Source organism: Urocampus carinirostris, chromosome 2 (assembly GCF_059441175.1).
Source record: "Urocampus carinirostris isolate Australia breed hairy pipefish chromosome 2, RoL_Ucar_1.0, whole genome shotgun sequence".
Taxonomy (NCBI): domain Eukaryota; kingdom Metazoa; phylum Chordata; class Actinopteri; order Syngnathiformes; family Syngnathidae; genus Urocampus; species Urocampus carinirostris.
Window position 1 is genome coordinate 23,851,486 of NC_142350.1, and position 12,347 is coordinate 23,863,832.

The 12,347-nt window shown below is 37.2% G+C and overlaps 1 long non-coding RNA gene across 1 annotated transcript in view; it reads right to left on the reverse strand.

The window, feature by feature from the left end:
- Positions 1-8,054: 8,054 nt before the first annotated feature.
- Positions 8,055-12,347, reverse strand: part of LOC148371434 (uncharacterized) — an 88,865-nt gene continuing 84,572 nt past the window's right edge. Inside the window, exon 4 of the long non-coding RNA XR_015849815.1 lies at positions 8,055-8,155. This is a non-coding gene — a long non-coding RNA (uncharacterized LOC148371434). The remainder of the gene's footprint in view (positions 8,156-12,347) is intronic.

Below are 12,347 nucleotides of genomic sequence, written 5' to 3' on the forward strand. Positions count from 1 at the left end.
TTTTGAGTGTAGCATCATAAAAACACATGCTGGGAAAAAACTACTTTGCACTCCCTGGCTGAGGACAATTGATAAATATTACTAAATCTTTGCATTCACTTTTTTAAGACTTTCGAAAACTGGTTTAAGTCTTTTGAATGCCAATTAAGGCCCTATTCCTCCAGAATAATGCCTTTTAAGACTTTTCAAAGATCCGTGGGAACCCTTTATAAAGTTTTTGTGGTCACCATGGCTGATGAAGTGATAAAGGTTATTCATTTAAGTTAACAATTTTTCTGTCATACGGGAATTTTGTATATTTTTAACTATTTATTTCAGGTTTTACTATATTTTCATCTTTTTTTGCTAGAAAAATAGCAGACATAATACTTAATGTAAGTAAAAAAAAATCTGCGAGTGAACCCAAAATGTTTTACTGAAATGAAATGATCTGCATTAATATAGCGCTTTTCAAGTCAATGACTACCCAAAGTGCTTTACAATGTGCTCCACATTTCCCAATAGCGGCCTTGCAGCCATGTAAGGCGCTAACCTGCTTATTGGGGGTGTTAGAGGTTCAGTGTCTTACCCAAGGACACTTCGACATGTAACACGGACGAGCCGGGATTCGAACTGGGATCCCTTGATCCCAAAACGAGCGCTCTACCTCCTGAGCTACTGCCTTTGATTTATCTTGTTGCTTTCTAATAGTGCATCCTTAAACAATTTCAAAATACGTTGTCAAGTATACTGTACTACGTCATGAGCATTTCATGAGTATATAAAAATAAAAAAACAATGGTCAGTTGCTGCCATCTACTGACATGGATGAATGTTACAGTTGGCTGATGAGTGGAAGAAAGCAAAGATACTGAATGATGGCATATTTTATGTTGCAAAAATGAAATTCGAAAATTTCCTGCGGCACACTGCTCGAAAAACACTGATATACACAGCTTTAAGACCTCGATTATTATAACGATGATTAGTTTTGAATGTGTTTATCAGAGTTTGCCCAGGATTTTACTAATCAAATTTAAGACTTTCTAAGAGCTTTTCATGAACAATTCCAATGAAATTTATGACGGAATCTATCTCGCACCTTTTCTGGCATACATTTATGAAATAATCCAAAAAGATTGGTCAGAGTAACCAAGAATAACTAAAGACAGGGGAAAGTAACAGTTCCCATCCCAAAGTTACTCCAACGACAACAGCAGGTTAGGGAGGTTAAAGAACATAATGATGCGTTTTGGGAGACGCGGAAATCTGTATTTTCCCACTGACACATTGTTATAGGTCAAAGATCGATCAAGTAGGAGAAAATGAAAATTATATTATGAAACAACGTACCATATTATGGTAAGTTTACTTAATATTAGCTCTATCACACAGATAAGACAGAGCAAAAATAAGACATTTGAAATTAAATTTAAGACTTATAAACTAAATTTAAGACCTTTTTAAGGCCTTAGTTTGCGGTTATCAAGACTTTTTCAAGTTTTTAAGACCCAGCAGGAACCCTGTTTATGTCTTTTACATACTTTTCTTAGTTTACTTACTATGCAGTTATTAGCTGTATCGCACAGTTAAGACAGGAGAAAAGTGAGCCGTAAATTTAGAGACTCGTAAACAAAATTCAAGACCTTGTCAAGGCCTTAGTTTACGGCTATTACATTTAAGAATTTTCAAGTTTTTAAAACCCCGCAGGAACCCTGTTTATGGCTCTCACGGGTTCGTCAAGACTTGCTAGAATCATGTATCTGTTTGGGACAGTTCATACTACTGACCTGCTTGTGCTCTATGTTTAGCCTGCTGGGAAACGTTCAAGTGACAGAAGCAACTTGGGAAACTTGTTTACAAACAGCATCAAAACACCTTTACGCAACACATCTTTTGCTTTCCATCTCATACACTCTTTAAATATCTCTATCCTTATTTAGCAGTGAAGTTGCTGGAGAACATCCAAGCTGTTTTTTCATATGTGAGCTCACCAGTTGATCACAAAACAAACAAAGTCCAGGGTTTGTTTGGGTGCCTAATTGTAAATGTGTTTACAAGGATTGAAATGAACTAGAATTTTTGGTGAAGTCTTGTTAATGCTTGAAGTCGTTGCTATATTTCTCAACAAGTCTGCCTAAAAATGACGCCGACAATGCTCTTTAATGGCTTTGCCATTGCATTTCTTCTTCCCTCGAGATTAAAGGCGGCTGACTTTGGGTCGCACCCAAGACGACAGGTGCATGCTACACCTAAACAGGGCGCTATAAATGGTGTCGTTGTGCAAGGATTACGTATCAATTATGGACATTCATTATGGGCCGTGCAAAAAATGATGGTAGCGTGTCTGAGTGGTACATCGAAATGGGAATAATTTCTGCAACTAAAATGTAAGCAACATTTTTCATTTTTACCCAACACCTACCAAGAGAGACTTTTCTCTCAAAAATATTTACACACGTATTGATCAGACCCAAAAACATATTTGCAATTTAATTATATGTCTTGAAAATGGACATGCAAGAATTAAAAAATGCATGTTTAAACAGCAGATACAGTGGCTTGTGAAACTATTTGGCCCCTTGAACTTTGTGACCTTTTGCCACATTTCAGACTTCAAAAATAAAGATATAAAACTCTTGGCTGCATCTGTGATCCGTTGTCTCCTTGTATGAGCTGAAAGTTTAGGGGGACGGCCCGATCCTGGCAGATCTGCAGTTGTCTGATACTCCTTCCATTTCAATATTATTGCTTGCACAATGCTCCTTGGGATGTTTAAAGCTTGGCAAATCTTTTTGTATCCAAATCTAGCATCAAACTTTTCCACAACAGTATCTCGGACCTGCCTGGTGTGTTCCTCATTCTTCATGATGCACTCAGCGCTTTAAACAGACCTCTGAGACTTTCACAGTGCAGGTGCATCTATACAGAGACTTGATTACACACAGGTGGATTCCATTTATCATCGTTAATCATTTAGATCAACATTGAACCATTCAGAGATCCTCACTGAACTTCTGGACAGAGTTTGCTACACTAAAAGTAAAGGGGCTGAATAATTTTGCACACCCACTTTTTCGTTTTTTATTTGTTAAACTAGTTTAAAATATCCAATAAGGTGTGTTCCACTTCAAGATTGTGTCCCACTTATTGTTGATGCTTCACAAGAAATTACAGTTTTATATCTTGATGTTTGAAGTCTGAAATGTGGCAAAAGGTCACAAAGTTAAAGGGGGCCAAATAGTTTCGCAAGCCACTGTTTATTTGCGGATCTGCAAAATGTCGTGGTTGCCATGGCGCCCAATTGGCCGTGCCCGTTTGTGTCACGGTTAGCATGGTGCCCAATTGGCCCCGCCCGTGCAGTGCCAGCTGCGGCGCCAGCTGCGGCGCCAGCTGCGGCGCCAGCTGCGGCGCCAGCTGCGGCGCCAGCTGCGGCGCCAGCTGCGGCGCCAGCTGCGGCGCCAGCTGCGGCTCGTTGAGAGATTGGCTTTCTGTTTATATTAAACTCAGCGCTCCCTTGCTTTTTTGTCAGCCAGTCAAACGAACTTCTGCCCCACAAGACGTGGGTTCTGACTCGGTCCTGTTTTCCTGTTAATATCTCCAGTCCGGTATTGTTCTCGTTTATTTTTGTCCTGTTTAATTTCGGGTTCCAGTTTTGTTTTCGTCTGTTTATGTCCTGTTGTTATTTTCTCCAGTTTTTGTTCCTGTCTAGTTTTTCCTGTTTATTTTCGATATCCTGATTCGTTATCTATCTTGCCTGTCCCGTCCTGTCCGGTATCGACTCCATCTGTCCGGTATCGACTCCATCTGTCCGGTATCAACCTGGGCAATTGGAATCGATCTCGTCGGTCTCTGGCTTCCTGTCTTTCCATGCCAGACCGGCTGCCTAACGTGCATGACTCCTAATTTCCCGTAAAATAAAGGCTTGTGTAAGAATGTCACGCGATTGGGACCTGATCCTGTTCTGGTTCTGACACAATATACATGATCCACGTCTATTTTTTCTTTCAATAATCCTGGAAAATTTGAAAATGTGCTTTGAGAGGCTTCAAAAAGTGCTTAAATTTGGCCATTAAATAGGTGTTCAAACTTCTGAAAGTATTTCACAATAACACAATTGTTAAGAAAATGGGCAGATTAAACCAAATATCGATATTATTGATGATATGCAAATCGGATTGATACTGCTGTCCTGGAATTTGCTTGCTCCTTCCTAAAAGTGCCACTTCTCTTTGAAGTGCAATATTTTCATTTACAAACCAGCACTTTCGGCTACTCTTAAGTTTATGCTCGAGTTTTGACTGACAAGCACTTTTCGCACCTTACCAGAAGCTAAAAATGACAGAGGAAAACAACGTAGCATCATGTAGACTTTTTTCTCAACTACAGAAAAGCACAATCCTAGGCAAAATGTAGGTGGTAAACTGCAATTCTTCTGGGGCAACACCCCACATTTAAATAAACACATGAAAATAAAGTTCAGAGCAAAGAGCAACACGCTGCAACCAAAAATGTTGACGTGTTACAGTTACTGAGCAAAAAACTTTAAATACACTGTCACTATGGCAACCGAGCCAGTGAGAGACAATGGACACTTTATTAGTATTACTGATTTTAAAATATTGTTGGGAGGTATTTTGATTCTATATTTCACATTATTATACAGTATTTTTTTTTACATTGCTGCTTTTCTGGTTTGACTCTCTTGGCGTTTGTTCTGAAACATATGTGATAGAAATATATATATATATATATATATATATATATATATATATATATATATATATATATATATATATATATATATATATATATTTATACTTTTAAAGTTTGCTATGCAGTTATTTAAAAAGTTCCTAAATATTCAGCATTTACTGTAATTATAAACTAACTTTAGGTGGGTTCAATTATTCAATGATCATGACATTTCAAAATAAAAAGTATCAGTACCGGACCGGTATCGGTCAATACTACCGTGCATTGCCTCCCTGCTTGGCGCTTTGCATTAGGGGTTGAAATTGGGGGCTTGGTCACCTAATGACTCCCAACAAAATGTCGCAACACATCAGTTGGGTTGAGCGAGGGGGCTGGGAATCCCCTCCTCTAACTATCTCTCAGAAAGAGTCAAAAATGTGAATGTGTTCTTGACTCTAGCCTCCCTCTTCCCACTAGTTGGATATAAATCAATAAGAAATGAAGTCCTACTACAGTATTTTTACTCTATTTTTCTTTTCTTAAGTCTTTATTACATGTTTATCCGGAGTGTCACGTAAATGTTGTAAAAAAAACTAACATTATGTTGTAATCAATGACAATAAAGATGATTCTATTCTATTCTATGCAATCATCTTTGTAGTTGCTTTGTATGAGTTTCCTCTTGTGGAATCAATTTCTTAAAAAAGGTGCCTTACTCTGCTTTGCCTTTAAGAGGTATTTGCTTTAAAAACTGAGAAGTGTAAATGAAATGCAAATAATATATTATTAGCTTTGTTATAGTTTAACCGCCTTAAATCGCAAAAGCCTCATTTGCAAACTGACTTCCATTTATTTGTGACGGCCTTAATCACAAAATTTCTCAAAGGACTGCAAAAGCCTCAATGATAGCATAATCTGATCTGAAACTGATACGGGGGCAAGGAAAAACTCAAAAAGCTCAGCATGAGAAAAATAAGAACCCTTGAAAAGGGGCCACACAAGTGGTAATCCTCTTCGAGTATGACCAGGCTGCAATAAATTTAGCATTGGGTAACAATACACAAAATGTAGTCAACGTAAACAATAAACATAAGTAAAAACTAATATAGAATATAATCCACCTAGCCTCCAGCTACAGGGTTCGTGAACTATTTAAAAAATGTATTTCATTAGACAACACTTACAATGTATGCACTACATGACATGGTATTAGCTTGAAACCTAAGTATTTGCTTCCGGGTACAACATTCTGCCTCTGCTGCATGCTCAAAATTATAGGAATTTTCAAAATAGCTCAATTGTGACACCTGCTGTTTAAATAAGGTACTACAATTAATCATTTTTACCTATAAAAACAGAGTCGTTTACGTATTTTCTTTTTCTATAAACGTTGAGACCTGGTTCCAACTGTAAATTAACCAGCCAATTACACAAATTTTCATAAAAGATGAAACAGATTCAGTGATCGTTCAATTTATTTGATAGTCCACGACTTAAACTAGAACTAAATAAAAACAATCACAATAGCACATTAGATAAAACTATGTAGAACAAAATATAATTCATATCACCAGTCCGTCAAATTGTTTCAAAAGACCTAAAAAAATAATCGTCGAATTCACAGTCCAAGAAATCAATTTTCTCCCATTACGCTGGTAGAAAAAAGAAAGAAAAACGGTGGAATAAAAAGCACGTGGGTAATAATGTACTCCAGTTGATCGGACACAGATTTAACAGTCACCTGATTAATCCACAAGTATTTTCACGACGATTGAAAATATGCTTAAATCATCTTTGTGAAGTTCTGACAGATTTATTGCGAGAGAAGTCGCCTCTTAAATCATGCCCACACGCTGCTGAACACCGCGAGCTGATTGGTCAAATGTAAGGTGACGTCGTGGTATTTACACGCATGCGCACTGTGGTCCAAGAAAGGCAAACAACGATAGTTTCTTTGGGAATATTTCTGGAATCGCGAATGATGGATATATTTAAAAAATAAAAATCCAAAAATATTTTCAAAGTATAAGATGTATCAATTCAAATTACATACTAAATTATGCTTATTTGACAACTACATGCTTTTTTTAGGTCTTCCAGAATATTTTTTGAGATCCACATTTATCAGGCTTTTGAGACGAGACATTTTGCACGCTTAGTAAATAATGCTAGAAAACTATTCAATTTGACAACAAAGTTTATTGATTGGAAGCCAGTTTGATTTATTTAATGGTCATACTAAACGGCCGAGCAAGCACCATATATTGATTAGAGCCAGTTTAAATGTGATTAAACGAGTCATTAATTTTCCATAATTTTGAAGGTGTGGTAAGACAGCTATAGAATTATAGAAACATTTTTTAAATTAAAACGAGTTGCTTGTACATCGACACGGTCATTCATAGGATATTAAAGTAATTCGGTGTAGCAAAACTCATAACTAAAAAAAGGATGCGGATTTTTAAATCAGCAAATCATTTTAAAATAGTTTGTAAAATATATAACACAAATAAAATAGATACAAATATTAAAACCGTTTTGTTTGATCACAATTAGTGTGATGAGTTAATTGATGATTACGATGGCATTTTTCGTTATATTGCGGGCATACAGAGCACTATCAAAATCATAAATTTTGGTATAAATGTCTGTTAAAATATATTGATTAAATATACAACGGGTATATCTATAAATTATAATTAAAAGATGTTTATGTGTGTGCGTGTGGTTGTGTGTGTAAAATCAGTGGAGCTCTTTCCTCTAGTGAGGAAAACATCACACTGACTGCCTCTCTCTCTTCAGAACCTTTCCATCCTTGATTGACAGGCAGCTTTGGCGAATCACTTGCTGGCATCTATATACGTCGTTTCTATTTGTTCGCTATTGCAACGCCTATACTTTGCATCAGCCCATCAGAAACCGCGTAATAGCGCTCCATTTTTAAGTTTATTCTATGGCGCCCCCAGGTGGCAGTAGGCAGTCACTCTTGTTTTTTATATCTACGAGTTGTTTACGTAAACTTATTTTAACTGCTCACTTGTTTAAAATTATAATAATCATAATTTGTTTGGAATTTTGTGTTTGTATTGTATTCTTATGATTTATCACCACACTAGTCAGGAAAGAATCGTAATAAACCCACCCTGTGGTGACAAAGAAATGCATAAACTATTTCTTCTATGTGCCACTAGATGTCCTCACTGTGTAAATATTGGCCCAACCATAAGAATTGCAACAGCACGTTTGTCTAAACATATCAATATCTTCCTGGTGTTCTTGTTTGCTTTGTGCACGCTGGTAACAATCAAATATATATTTTTTTTTACATACATACCTTAAAAAATCCTGCATGTACCTAATGAAAAATCAGGAGGCCAAAAGGGAGACCATATGCTGACAAGATCCCCTTTTAAGAAGCAGTCCTGGTTTAAATGCCAAGAGTCTGAGATGGCCGCCTTGATAAAATGAGACTGGCAGCTTCCTGGAAAAGAAAACAAAAAGGCAGACAGAACAAAATGGCCGCCTACAAATGCATGCTGACAATTTAGGAAAGTGTTTGACTCACATCTGCATATAAATACATGCAATTTCACACGTTATATATATATATATATATATATATATATATATATATATATATATATATATATATATATATATATATATATATATATATATATATATATATATATATATATATATATATATATATATATATATATATATGGGCATCACCAAGGTAACTGCTTATTTTTCACTTTTATTGAAAGACATTTCGCTGTTTTTGTAACAATTGAAGAGCTTAACAAACATGAAAACCTCAATTGTTAATGTCTGTATATCGTTGTGGGTATAGTGGTGTGTGCAAGAGTTGTGGAACAGAGTTGGAATATATATATATATATATATATATATATATATATATATATATATATATATATATATATATATATATATATATATATATATATATGTATGTATATGTATATATATATGGAATTGTTCTTATTAATGATTGCAATTCCCATTATTGAGCGATAATAAACATTACAAACACAACGCAGCACCCTTTTACTCTTAGCAAAACAGACTATGTAAAAGAAGGGTGTCAGGTATGCATAGGGTTTCAATCTAGGCTGCGAGACAACAGTGAGAGAAGCGCAAGAGAAATATGAGTTGCAGTTTTAAACATGTTCAATTAATACCACCAAAGCCAGGCACACTCAGCAAGGCAACCAAAGCTAAATTTGTATCTCACACGCTCGTTTCCTCAGTCTTTTACTCTCCAGCTGTCACCCTTTTTTCTTTCTTCTCTCTTTTTAATTCTCTCTTTTTTTGTCTTTCTCTCTTTGTATTCCTTTCTCTCTCTTCCCTGACACTCTTTTTCTTTGTCGTTTTGATTGGCTTTTTATTTCTTTTCTTTCTTTTTTTCTCTTTGTCCTTTCTTTATCACACACTTTTCTCTCTTTCTGTCTCACTTTCTCTCTGGTCTGGGTAGCTCGCCACGCGGATCACAGAGATTTTCAATCGTCCAAGGAATCAAGTCATTTTCCCAGAAGGGGGTAAAACTCGTTTTGGTTTGTTCATCCTGTGTGAATCATACCACTACCGAGTGAAGTCAAAAGACAAAGAAAAGGAGAAATTTGGTTTTCCAATTCCAAGCAATGTCTTGCTAACAATTGCTATGATAATGGCGGGTTCTGGCTGTCATCTACTACGCCGGCATGCGTGTTCTGCCTGCAGCAAGCAATGAAGACAGACATGCTAGCGGTTTTTGCTATGATGTCTTTTTTTTAACGGACCATAACAAATCATTGTTTGCTAATGAAAGTAATGCTTTTCATTTGATAATTTAGTTAAATGATCAAATATTTACTACAATATGTTTCCCATCAAATTTTAATATGTCATTGAAATCCTTCTATCCTTTTAGTTATTCATTTCTAACTTTCCTTTAACAGGGGCTTTGGCATACAAGAAATATTATATGCAGGGTTTGTACCCCTTTTTCATGCCCAAATTTAAACACTTCTAAAGGACTTTCAAAACCAGATTTCCAATTTCTCCAGGACCATCTGAAGAAAAAAATCTATTGTAAATCATGTATTTTGCAAACCCCATACTATATCTGCGATTTACATATACCATGTTTAATCTTGCTTGGGCATGTATCAAGACATATGATTTTTAGATCTAAATCGTTAATACATATTGGTTTTTAAGACAAATCTCTCCCCATACAGGTGTTGGGTAAAAATGACGGTAACATGTAGCTGTCACGGTCGCCATGGCTACCAGTCTGCCGCGCCCCCGAACTCAGCTGCAGCAGATCAGCTGATTGCTGGTCTGCTATTTAAGGCTGGATTTTGGGTTTGGCGGGCGCTGGCTCATTACACAATCCCAGGTCTGTTATGCCTTGTCCTGTTTTAGGTTTAAACATTTTCCGTCTGTTATGCCTTGTCCTGTGAGTTCGTGCCGGAGGAACTCTCTATTGTTCTGTTTTGGTCCCGGAGTATTGGGCGACTTTTATTTTGTTAAATAAAACTTATGATCGTCAACGCATATGAGTTCTCCCTTCCTGCCTCCTGCCTCCGTTCTGGTCCGGTCACCCCTTCCAGTTCCACCACGCCACGTGACAGTAGCTTACATTTTCATTTGCAGGAAATTCTTCCCGTTACAATTTACCACTGGGAAACGCTACCTTCATTTTTTGCATGGCCCAAAATAAATGTCCATAATTGATACTAAATCCTTGCACTAATACACATTTTATAGTGCTCTGTTTAGGTGTAGCATGCACCTGTTCCGTTAGGCACCGATGATGCTTAATGAGACAATGCCACACAAACTAATGTCAGCTGTTGTTAATCACGAGGGAAGAACAAATGCAATTCAAAGCCACCAGAGAGCAGTATCAGCGTCATTTTAAGGAACACTTGCGGAGAAAAAGTTCAACAATTTTTAGCATTTACAAGCACTTCACCCAAAATTCTAGCAATTTTCAATAGTTCAACATACGTTCAAATTCAAGGATTTCAAGCACCCGCATGAATCCTGTACACACTTTGAAAAACAGTAATTAAAAAAGCGTATAAAATACGGAGAAGTCATATAAGTTGACAGGTATGCTATTGTCCTCTACTAATGGACTTCTAGCTGTCCGTGCTTTCTCCCCCATACGATATCTTGCTAGCCCACCCCCCAGGAGCTGATTAAAAAAGCTTTCTACCTAGGGTGAGGGGTAGAAGATGAGTAGCTGGCAAAAAAAAGAGCGCTCCTTATTATTACCGTGGACGTCTGGACATGAGAGGGTGGAGTGGAGGTCCTCTTTAGTTAATCGATAGAGATAGCGTTCGCCCACGTTGTTGGTGTCCCTAGGCCGCTCTCCCACTGTCTCCCCTGGCCATTAGAGATAATATGTCTAGTATTGACACAGCGAGGTCGAGGGACCGTGACAGAAATACAGTTGAGCACTGCGAGGTCGAGCGTCACGTCATCCAAAAATAAAGAAAAATTTACTCGTTTAAACTGCTTGAGTGCATGTTGCATTATCCCTCTATGAGCAGCGATTTCAAATAAACAAGTCGAACATTTATGACTATGACAGCAAAAATAATGCGCGGTTAGTGTGCAAACGTTCGTATAAAATACTGAGAGATGATAGAAACTTTGAAGGGGCAAAGTTGTTTTATTCTAATTCCAGAGAAAGCAACTAAATCTAATATAACTTTCCTTTAGAAGGAAGTAATGTACATGACTTCAAATGTCAATTATAAAATGTGGGGATTAGTCAAGTCAAGTCAAGTCATTTTTATTTGTATAGCCCTAAATCACGAAGAGTCTCAAAGGGCTTCACAGATTGTTACACTATATTACACAAACTATTTTCAACCGACAAGAGGAGTAGGTTATTCGTATGCAATGGAGTAGAAGTGAGTTTTAAGTTTAGATTTAAACATTTCCACTGAGGTTGCAGATCGGATCTCAGGGGGAAGAGCATTCCACAGCACCGGTGCCCGGATGGAGAACGCTCTCGAACCAGCAGAAGACTTCTTTGCTCTCGGGGTCATCAGAAGACCAGCACTCTCAGATCGTAGGCTTCGGACCGGGACATAGTGGCAGATCAGATCTGAAAGATAAGAGGGAGCAAGTCCATGTATGATTTTGTACAATACTAAGAGAACTTTGAAGTCACATCTTTGGCTAACTGGGAGCCAATGCAGGTTAGCCAAAATCGGTGTTATGTGATCGTACTTTTTTGTCCTAGTTAAAAGCCTCGCTGCGGCATTTTGTACTAGCTGAAGAGACTTGATTCTGGACTTCGGAAGACCGGAGAGTAGTGCATTACAGTAATCGAGACGGGAGGTAACAAATGCATGAATTATTGTTTCCGCATCAGACTGAGACAGTATTGAACGGATTTTAGCAATGTTGCGAAGATGGAAGAAGGCAGTTCTAGTAATTTGCTTTACATGCATCTCAAAGGATAGATCAGGGTCAAATATGACACCTAAATTTTTAACTGAGTCACTCTGTATGTCATTAGCCTTACGTGGTTAGTCTGTGCCTTCCCATCAGTAATTTATTTTAATAGTGTGTGTATGTCTGTGTAATTGCCGTTCCGGGTTCTTAGGTGAGGATTTTATCTTCTTCTTTGTTTTCTACTTCTTATT